The sequence below is a fragment of the Serinus canaria genome, chromosome 28 (assembly GCF_022539315.1).
Source record: "Serinus canaria isolate serCan28SL12 chromosome 28, serCan2020, whole genome shotgun sequence".
NCBI lineage: Eukaryota > Metazoa > Chordata > Aves > Passeriformes > Fringillidae > Serinus > Serinus canaria.
In genome coordinates, this window is record NC_066341.1 from 2,683,849 (window position 1) to 2,694,338 (window position 10,490).

Genomic DNA, 10,490 nt, shown 5'->3' on the forward strand with positions numbered 1-10,490 from the left:
AAAAAACCTCTGCAGGCTTGGGGATCTCTGGTGCCACTGTCCCCAGCTGCCTGGGTTTCTTTGTGTGTGACAGGAATCGGTGACAATGGCAGGGAGATGCAGTGGGAGAAGCAGGCAACACATCCCAGACTGTGGTACCTTGAAATGCAGCCTAAAAAATCCATCTTCAGAGTCCTGGTGTTGGCTTCAATTAGATTTAGAATAATGTAGGCTAAACCCTAGTGCAGGCTCTGTGCTGTTTGTCTGTCTCTCGAGGTGGGGCTCCCTGCCTGTTTGATTTATGGCAGATGAGGATGTTGGTTAATCTCCTCTTGTTTGGGTCAATGACTCTGGAGATTAATCAAGTGTTGTCTGCAAAAGGAGCCCAGAAATGCAGATCACTAATTTTTCATTAATTATTCCCCTGTATGCCAGAGGGATCCAGCCAGGGATAGACAGCAGCCCCTGAAATCCCATTTCATGGGAGAACCAGGAAAAGCACAGCAGCTGCCCTGGCTGACACTGGTTCTCTCTCACATGCTCAGTTCAGTTTCCTGAAAGAGGCAAAAATCCCCAGAAATTACAGATTATGGGCTTTTGTGATGGTAGGAAAATTCATCCACAAAATCAGAGGTTTATGTTCAGAAAGGAGAAGAGGAGCCCTTTGGTTTTATTTGAATAAAGGAGAGGCCATGGGGCATTCCCCTGGGATCTCTCAGATTTTTGGAGGATGCAGCCTCCTTTTTATCCCAATTTCCCTTCTCTCTTTCCCCATTTCTGAGGTACTTGAGAGGTTCAGACTTCCCAAAAGACCTGATACTGAAGGTTTCCCAAAGATTTCCCTCTAATGTACAACCCTCCCTTTTAATTTTTAATTCTTACAGAATTTAGGGGTTTTTCTTCTCCATTGTTTCTTTCATCTTTCAATATCCAATTTAATTTATCAGCAAACCTAAAGTTTATTTGTAAAAGCAAATCTCTTTTTCCATTCATCAATCAGTGGAATCCTTCCCATTGTTTCTTTTCTCTCCCAGTGCTGGTTTTATCTCCCAGCCCCAGACAGACACTGCTGTGCACCTCCAGCCTGTGCAGGGATGGACAGACAGACACTGCTGTGCACCTCCAGCCTGTCCAGGGATGGACAGACAGACACTGCTGTGCACTTCCAGGCTGTCCAGGGATGGACAGACAGACACTGCTGTGCACCACCAGCCTGTGCAGGGATGGACAGACAGACACTGCTGTGCACCACCAGCCTGTCCAGGGACGGACAGACAGACACTGCTGTGTACCTCCAGCCTGTCCAGGGATGGACAGACAGACACTGCTGTGCACCACCAGCCTGTGCAGGGATGGACAGACAGACACTGCTGTGTACCTCCAGCCTGTGCAGGGATGGACAGACAGACACTGCTGTGCACTACCAGCCTGTCCAGGGATGGACAGACAGACACTACTGTGCACCTCCAGCCTGTCCAGGGATGGACACACAGACACTGCTGTGCACTTCCAGCCTGTGCAGGGATGGACAGACACTGCTGTGCACCCCACCTGTCCAGGATGGACAGACAGACACTGCGTGCACCCCAGCCTGTCCAGGGATGGACAGACAGACACTGCTGTGCACCCAGCCTGTGCAGGGATGGACAGACAGACACTGGTGCCCCCAGCTGTCCAGGGATGGACAGACAGACACTGCTGTGCACCTCCAGCCTGTCCAGGGATGGACAGACAGACACTGCTGTGCACCTCCAGCCTGTGCAGGGATGGACACACAGACACTGCTGTGCACCTCCAGCCTGTGCAGGGATGGACAGACAGACACTGCTGTGCACCTCCAGCCTGTCCAGGGATGGACAGACAGACACTGCTGTGCACCACCAGCCTGTCCAGGGATGGACAGACAGACACTGCTGTGCACCACCAGCCTGTCCAGGGATGGACACACAGACACTGCTGTGCACTTCCAGCCTGTCCAGGGGTAGGGATGGACACACAGACACTGCTGTGCACTTCCAGCCTGTCCAGGGATGGACAGACAGACACTGCTGTGCACCACCAGCCTGTCCAGGGATGGACAGACAGACACTGCTGTGCACCTCCAGCCTGTCCAGGGATGGACACACAGACACTGCTGTGCACCTCCAGCCTGTGCAGGGCAGGGATGGACAGACAGACACTGCTGTGCACTTCCAGCCTGTCCAGGGGTAGGGATGGACACACAGACACTGCTGTGCACTTCCAGCCTGTCCAGGGATGGACAGACAGACACTGCTGTGCACCTCCAGCCTGTCCAGGGATGGACAGACAGACACTGCTGTGCACTTCCAGGATGTCCAGGGATGGACAGACAGACACTGCTGTGCACCTCCAGCCTGTGCAGGGGCAGGGATGGACAGACAGACACTGCTGTGCACCACCAGCCTGTGCAGGGGCAGATGGACACACAGACACTGCTGTGCACCTCCAGCCTGTCCAGGGATGGACAGACAGACACTGCTGTGCACCACCAGCCTGTCCAGGGGTAGGGATGGACACACAGACACTGCTGTGCACTTCCAGCCTGTCCAGGGATGGACAGACAGACACTGCTGTACACTTCCAGGCTGTCCAGGCACGAGGCTTTCCCAAAACCCTGCCCAGCACTCACTGCCATTCCATGCAGCCCTGGAACAGCCAGAAGTGTTTGTGGAGAGCTTCTCCTCCTGGACAATGCCCAAATATTTCCCACTTCCTCTGCCCACTGGGACACAGTTGCCAGACTGAGCTCCTAAAGTGGCAACTGGCAGTGGGCAGCAGTGACTCAGATTTTCGGGAAGGACAGAACTCAGCTTGTCCCTTGTGAAAATCATTCCCTGGGACTCCATTTCAAACAAGAGAGGCTGAGAGGGGCTCTGAGCCCCACAGAAAGCGGCTCCCAAGGGAGGGGAGCCCAGCAGGATCCCCTGCAGGGAGGTGAAGGAGCTCTTTGGGCAGGGAGGGCTCTCAGCACAGGCAGAACAGTTTGCAGCTTCTGTTTGCAGAACAGTTGGAGCTGCAGCTTCTGGAAGGAATCCATGAGAGCTGCAGAGAGGCTGAAATTTAAGGTTGAACTCGGTGATGTTGGAGATCTTTTCCAACCCTAACGATTCTAAGATTGTCAGCATGCAAGGACACTGACAGGGTTGGGTTTCACCTACCACACCTGGCCAAGGTGTGTTTGGCCTCAGGCATTTTTGGGAACAGCTTTGGGATGAAGGATGTAACATGTGATTGGATTTTCACTGAAAGACAATAAATTCAACCCACTCTCTCACTGGAAGGTTTGGAATTCCTGTGGGCTGCAGTGTAAAGTGACACAAGAATTTCCTTTAACTCCTGCAGTCTTGGTGAGAGCTAATGAATTATTCCAGGGCTTTGTGCTAAGCTTTGCTCCCTGTGGGACAGCAGTGCAGACAGAATTCCCACCCCAGGGAGCTTTTTCCTCTCCAGGCACAGGCTCCACCAGAGATCACTTTTCACTCAGGCCAGTCCCAAGGGAAGCTGTAGACTGAGCCATCCCCCTAATTTTAGCACTCCCTCTTTATCACATGATTCTGTCATGCCGTAAAAGTTTACATAATTTTGGGGAGAGAATATACCAGTCCCGAAGTAATTTTAATCTCATATGACAAAACACACTTTTATATTTGTTGAATAAAAATATAGATTTATTATATCCCCTTTCTTTGGGAAATTCAATTTATTTATATTTTAAAAATACAGATTTATTTATATTCCCTTTATTTGGGAAATTCCCTTTATTTATACATAAATATATTTTATATATAGCTATACTTATATTTACATTTATTTTATATAAATTCCTTTATTTATATATATTCTATATATTTTAATTTTGCATGTATGACAAGTATCCATGAACCTAATGTTGTGTATCAGTGAACAGAACAGGCTGCTGGGAGAGAGCTCTCATGCATGCATGTGCTTCATTTCTTTCTATTTGCTTTGTCTTCTTAATTTATCTGAATTTTCCCAAGCTGGCTGTTTGATTAATTCAGTGAATGCATCATTTAAGAGGTGTCACACAGATTTTTCTGGAAAGTGGGAATCTCTCTTGTAAAAGGCACAGCAGGGGAAGCAGTGTAAGAATTTCAGACTCCACTGTGTGTGAAAAGCTTCCCTGGGAGCAGAATTGCCTTTTATTAGGGCTCTTTCTCACTGCTGAGCTGGCCAGCAGCTCAGTGTGGGGGTTTGAAATGAGCTGCAGGATTTGCTGCAGCAAGGTGTAAGAAATGTGTTTTTCTGGATCAATGCTGCTGTGCTGTGTTCTGTAACCAAGCAATCCAAAATGTCTCAATCCTGAGTTCTCATGTTCTTTTTTTAACCAGAGAATCCTGGATTGGTTTGGGCTGGGAGGGACCTTAAAACTCACCCAGTGCCACCCCTGCCATGGCAGGGACACCTCCCACTGTCCCAGGCTGCTCCCAGCCCTGTCCAGCCTGGCCTTGGGCACTGCCGGGGATCCAGGGGCAGCCCCAGCTGCTCTGGAAATTCCATCCCAGCCCCTGCCCACCCTCCCAGGGAACAATTCCTGCCCAAGATCCCATCCAGCCCTGCCCTCTGGCAGTGGGAGCCATTCCCTGGGTCCTGTCCCCCCATCCTTGTCCTAGGGCTGCTCCCTGTGACCCCCCCAGGCTCAGGGTGGGGTTGTTGGGGGGCCTGTGCAGGGCCAGGGTGGCACTGCTGATCCCTGTGGGTCCCTTCCCACCAGGATATTCCAGGATTCTGTTTGATGATTCTGTGGTTCACATTCCTGACTGGAGAGGTGAAATCCTCCCATGCAGCCCTGGCTGTGGAGAGAATGCTCTCCTGGAGAGGGTGCATCCAGAGACACAGGGCCAGGGTTTGAGGGAAATCACTTCTCTCCTTTCTGTCCTGTCCAAAGGCCATCAAAATGGGTGAGATGGACCAAAAAACAATCCCAACATGGTCCTAGTGTGGTCACCAGTTGTGGTGTTTTGAGGGTCCCCAGGATGAGGTGAGAGATGAGAATTGACTCCCAGTTCTCAGAAGGCTGATTTATTATATTTTGATATATATTATATTAAAAGAAATTATATACAAAACTGAAGAGGAAGGAGACATCAGAAGGCTAAACAAGAATGAATACTAAAAACTTGTGACTGACCAGAGTCCCAACACAGCTGGACTGGGATTGGTCATTAGTTAACAACAATTCACATGCTGGGTAAACAATTTCCCAAATCACATTCCAGAGGAACAAAACATGGAGCAGCTGGGGCTGCTCATCTTGCCAGGAGAAGAAATCCTGGTGAAGGGATTGTTCATAAAATATCACAGTGACACTCTTAGATTTTCCATCTCCTCAGAAGTCAAATACTGCTGTAGGAAGATCTTAGAACTTTTGAATAAAGTGTATTTGTATGATTGTCTGGATTTCAAGGCTGAGGTGCCTTGATTTAGGTGGATCATCACCTCCAAACACCTGGACATGAGGGTTTATAGCATCTTTTCAGTTCTGTATTCAACTGGGAAAAAAGTGCCATGTATGAATTCCACTGGGTATATTTCAGGGGTAATTTAATCCTAATTAAATTAATTTGCACAGAATTTCTACCATAAAAGAGGCTATTGAAACATGAGGGTTTATTCTGTGGCAGAATAAAGGCTTGAAATGTTGCAGCAAATAACCTGCACCCATGAGATTCCTTGTCCTGAAGGAATTGTTGTTTACTAGGTCATCCATGGTCCAAAATCCCCAGGTTTTTCACAGAGGAATCCTTTGCAAGAGATTTTGAATATCTCAGTGTCTCTTGCAGAGTTCTGGCAATTAGAGCTGCACGCCCTTGCCCATGTGAGGGGGTTGGAATGGGATTATCTTTAAGGTCCCTTCCAACCCAAGCCATTCTGGGATTCCCTACTGCTGCTGTTCAGACTTGTCTAAAAATTAAATTTTCCCTATATCACTGTTTTTACATGAGCAGTGACTCCACACTGCTGGGGTTTGCTCAGTAACTAAGGAAAAACCACAAATCCCCCCTGCAAAGAAGCAGAAATGGAAATGCCATAGCAACCAGCAGGGACAGAGCAGGGTGCCACTGCAGGCTGGCACCAGCTCCCTGCTTCTGTCTCAAATCCTCTGCTCACTCCTCCTGAGCCCTGAGAGCTCCCCAGCCCAGCTCGATGTCCTTGAAGCCCTTTGGTGACAGCCATGAAGAGAAATCCACACCCAGAGCTTTGAGCCTTGCACCAGGGAAGGCTCAGAGCCCTGCAGAAGGGCCAGGTGGCTGCCTGAAAGGCTTTAGAAAGGGAGAAAGTTTTGCTGAACCAAGAGAATAAACACACAGAGTCTCAGGGGGTATAACTGAGAGCAGAAGTTTGCTCAGGGTAAAATCCACACCAGGACATTTCCCAGTTTTACACTGGAGCCATCCAGATCATTTCACTTTGCACACCACAGAAATACAGCAGCTCTGGTTGCTCTCACAGGCTCACCTGAGCCAGGTCCTAAAAGGGTTTTCTGTCTCTGCCCTCTCTGGGGTGAGGATAATCCACAGAGAAGTGTTGGCCAGGCTCCTTGCCTTGGTGATTTCCTACCTGGAGCTGATGGGGCAGCTCTGCCAGCAGGGCCTGAGCTGCTGCAGGGTCTGTCCCTACCCCGTGCTCATCCCACTGTGTGCATTTCTCCATAGGCTTGTGTGTAGGATCCTACCTATCCTCAAAGGTAGAATCATTCCTGGGGCAGATACTGCCCAAAAATATTTCTAATTATCCATCTGTAACGAATGAGATGCAAGAAACACAATAAACAGGAAGGAAGAATTGACTGTGTTCTTCTGAGGAACACAGAAGCCAGTCAGCCACAGGGCAGCCAAGAGGCAGGAGCAGCAGTTTGCCACAGCACAGGATGGTTTAGTCCTTGCAGATCCACAGGTCCACCCACACCAGCAGATCCCTGATTTCCTTGGAGATCACAGAGTCCTGTGCCCCTCATCCCCAGGAAGGTGATGTGAGGATTGTTCTTTGGGATGCATGTCCTGCATAACGAACCTGCCTCTGCCAGAAATCAAATTCCAGATGTGCAGACTGTGATCCATGGCAGCAGAAGCAGCACAGGCTCCTTTTTCAAACCCTTCCACACACCTCACCTCAGCTAGCAAACAAGAGAGGGGCTCACAAAATGAGGGATTTTCTCTGCAAGAAACACAATACATTTGGAGGAGAAGAGCCCAGTTTGTGTAGGACCCAGCTTGGAGACAAAGGCAGGAGGAAGGTGCTGTCCCTTTGTGCTGGCCATGCTCTGGCCCCATTGGCAGCTGCTTCCACAAATGAGGGGAAAGTGGGTCAGTCAGTCGTCAGGACAACAGCAGCACACACTGACCTAGATATGGCTGCAGGAACCTAATCTTGCTCCTGGCACAGACCACGGGGTTCACACAGGACCAGGGGATCCAGCTGAGGAAACACAGCACACAAACAAGCTCAAAAATGTCATTTTTCTGGCTGTGGCAGCAAGAGCAGCCTCTCCTTCCTCTCTGTTTGACAGTGATGGCACTTGGTCCTGATTGCCAGCTGCTGGTGGCAGCTTCCTGGGATGGCTCTGTGATTGTCTGGAATAAGGGAGGTGTGGGGATGCTGCAAGCCCTTCCTGGGCACTCTGCTGAGCCTTCCCCACTCCTTGAGGCTGGAAGGCTGTTTTCTGCTCAGCCTTCCCCACTCTTTGAGGTTTGAAGGATGTTTTCTGCTGAGCCTTCCCCACTCTTTGAGGCTGGAAGCCGCTGTCATGCCTGAGAAGAGCTGTGACAGCTTGGCAGTCCTAGAGCTTTAGGCACACAGACATCTCCCAGCCACGAGCATTCTTCTAAATCCCAAAAATAATGAGGATCCCTCATTTTTGAGTCCCTCTTTTACTTGATAGCAGCTGCCAATGGGGCCAGAGCATGGCCAGCACAAAGGGACAGCACCTTCCTCCTGCCTTTGTCTCCAAGCTGGGTCCTACACAAACTGGGCTCTTCTCCTCCAAATGTATTGTGTTTCTTGCAGAGAAAATCCCTCATTTTGTGAGCCCCTCTCTTGTTTGCTAGCTGAGGTGAGGTGTGTGGAAGGGTTTGAAAAAGGAGCCTGTGCTGCTTCTGCTGCCATGGATCACAGTCTGCACACCTGGAATTTGATTTCTGGCAGAGGCAGGTTCGTTATGCAGGACATGCATCCCAAAGAACAATCCTCACATCACCTTCCTGGGGATGAGGGGCCCAGGATTCTTCCTCAGGTACTAAGGTACAGCCAGCCCTTAGGGTAAAGGGCCTGAGAGAACCCCAAATTTGCAGCCACAACCTTGAAGGTTGCTTGTGACAGGTGTAAATTTGAAATATGAATAATGTGCCATTTCCCAAGGAAAGAAGCCAAGCATGAGCCCCATCTGAGAGCAGACAGAGTAGGAACAGTCTTTTGATTTCCTTGTTTCAAAGGTGAAGGTGTGACATACTGCATACATCTGAATGAGTGGGAGGCTTGGAAATATCCAAGCAAAGGTAGCTCCTCTTCATGGGGCTGATCCCTGGGACAGCCCTTGTGTTCCCACTGAACTCCAGGCAGGATCTCACTGGCATGTGGTAATCACATATCCTCTGAACAGAGACACAGCTCTCCCAGGATTTTCCTGGGAAGCTGTGAGAAAGCTCAGAGAAAGAATTAAAACAATTTTTACCTCAATCTCTGTACCTGGCAGGCAATCTCTGTGTGTCAAAGATGTTTACAAGGAGTAGTCCCTTCTTGACCAATGGGTGAGAGAAGATTCCTAAAGGCCAACCAGGTCTTAGGTCCACCATTGTTCCTGTAAGAGCTGTGGATTTCTAATAATAAAGTGATTTTCATGCCCTCTGAAGAGGGAATCTCTGTATCACCTTTGTCCCCAATACCCTTTTGGTGGTGCTGCCATCCTTCCTCCAGAGCCACAGAAACCACATGGAACCAAGAGGCAGGAGCAGCAGTTTGCCACAGCACAGGATGGTTTAGTCCTTGCAGATCCACAGGCCCACCCACACCAGCAGATCTCTGATTTCCTTGGGGATCACAGAGTCCTGTCCCAGACTGCAAGGCAAGATGTATCCTATCACCATCCATGTGGCAGTTGGCTTCTGCTCAGTGGGCAGTTTTCCTTTCTCTTCCACACCCACTCCTCCCTCTGGGCAGACACCTGCTGATAAGAGGCTGTGGAATGTCCCTGCATGGCTGATAAGAGCTACAGCATCCCATGGGAGATGGGAGCCCAGAGGGAGGAGCCAGGCATTCCTACCTGGATAGAATCTGGAGATTCTGGAACACCAGCATGGCTTCTGCACTGGATTTCCCAGAGGAGCAGCAGCTGCCTCTTCCCCTGGATCTCCAGAGGCAGAGTGCACCCTTCTCCAGGATCCCTGCTCCAGCAGAACCAGCCCTGGCACTGCAGGAGGGCTGAGCCACAATTCCAGTGGCACTGCTGCCAGCCCCCTGACCCACAGGGTGTCAGGCTGTGCTCTGCCTCTGGGTTTCAGTTCACTGTATTGTTTATTTTATCCTTTTGTTTTCTTCCCTAGTAAAGAACTGTTATTCTTGCTCCCATATTTTTTGCCTGAGAGCCCCTAATTTAAAATTTATAGCAGTTTGGAGGGAGGGGGTGTGGCAGTGTTTGCAGGGGTCCCAGGGCAAGGGAAGAGATGAGAATCTTGACTCCATGTTTCAGAAGGCTGATTTATTATTTGATGATATATATTATATTAAAAGAAAATGATATATTAAAACTATACTAAAAGAATAGAAGAAAAGAATTTCATCAGAAGGCTAGCAAGGAATAGAAAGGAATGATAATAAAATCTTGTGGCTGCTCACAGCCTCGACACAGGTGGCTGTCATTGGTCATCAAGTAAAAACAATTCACATGCTGGGTAAACAATTCTCCAAATCACATTCCAAAGCAGCAAAACGTGGAGAAGCTGAAACTTCTCAGCTTCTCAGGAGAAAAGATCCTAATGAAAGGATTTTTCAGAAAATACATCTGTGACAAGAGGGTTTACATTTTCCATTTCAGGGGAGTCTCCTGCCTTCCTTAGCAGACCCCTGGCTTTCCAAGGCAAGGCAGCACCCACAGGGGTTCAGTCCTTCAGGAGTGCCCTGGGGCTCCCTTTGGAAGGTCACAGAGCTCGGGCCTGGCAGGCAGCCCAGGGACCAGCAGCAGCCAGTGGAGCTCTGTCAGCAGCAACTTGAGCTGAGCTATTCTGAGGCACCAGGAGCTGAGTGTCAGTGGTTAATTGACATCCAGCCCCCAGGATTCCCAAGGAGAACACCCAAATCCTCACTAACTGACAGGCACAAGCTTTTCCCAGCACCCAGGGCTGCTGTAGGAGCATCCTTACAGCTGGATTCACCCAAGTGTTGGGGGCTGAGGGCTGGGAACTCTGCTCTGACAGAAAACAAAACTCATTTGTCTGCAGCTGGCTCTGCTCATGTCACCACATGGAATAACCAGGGAA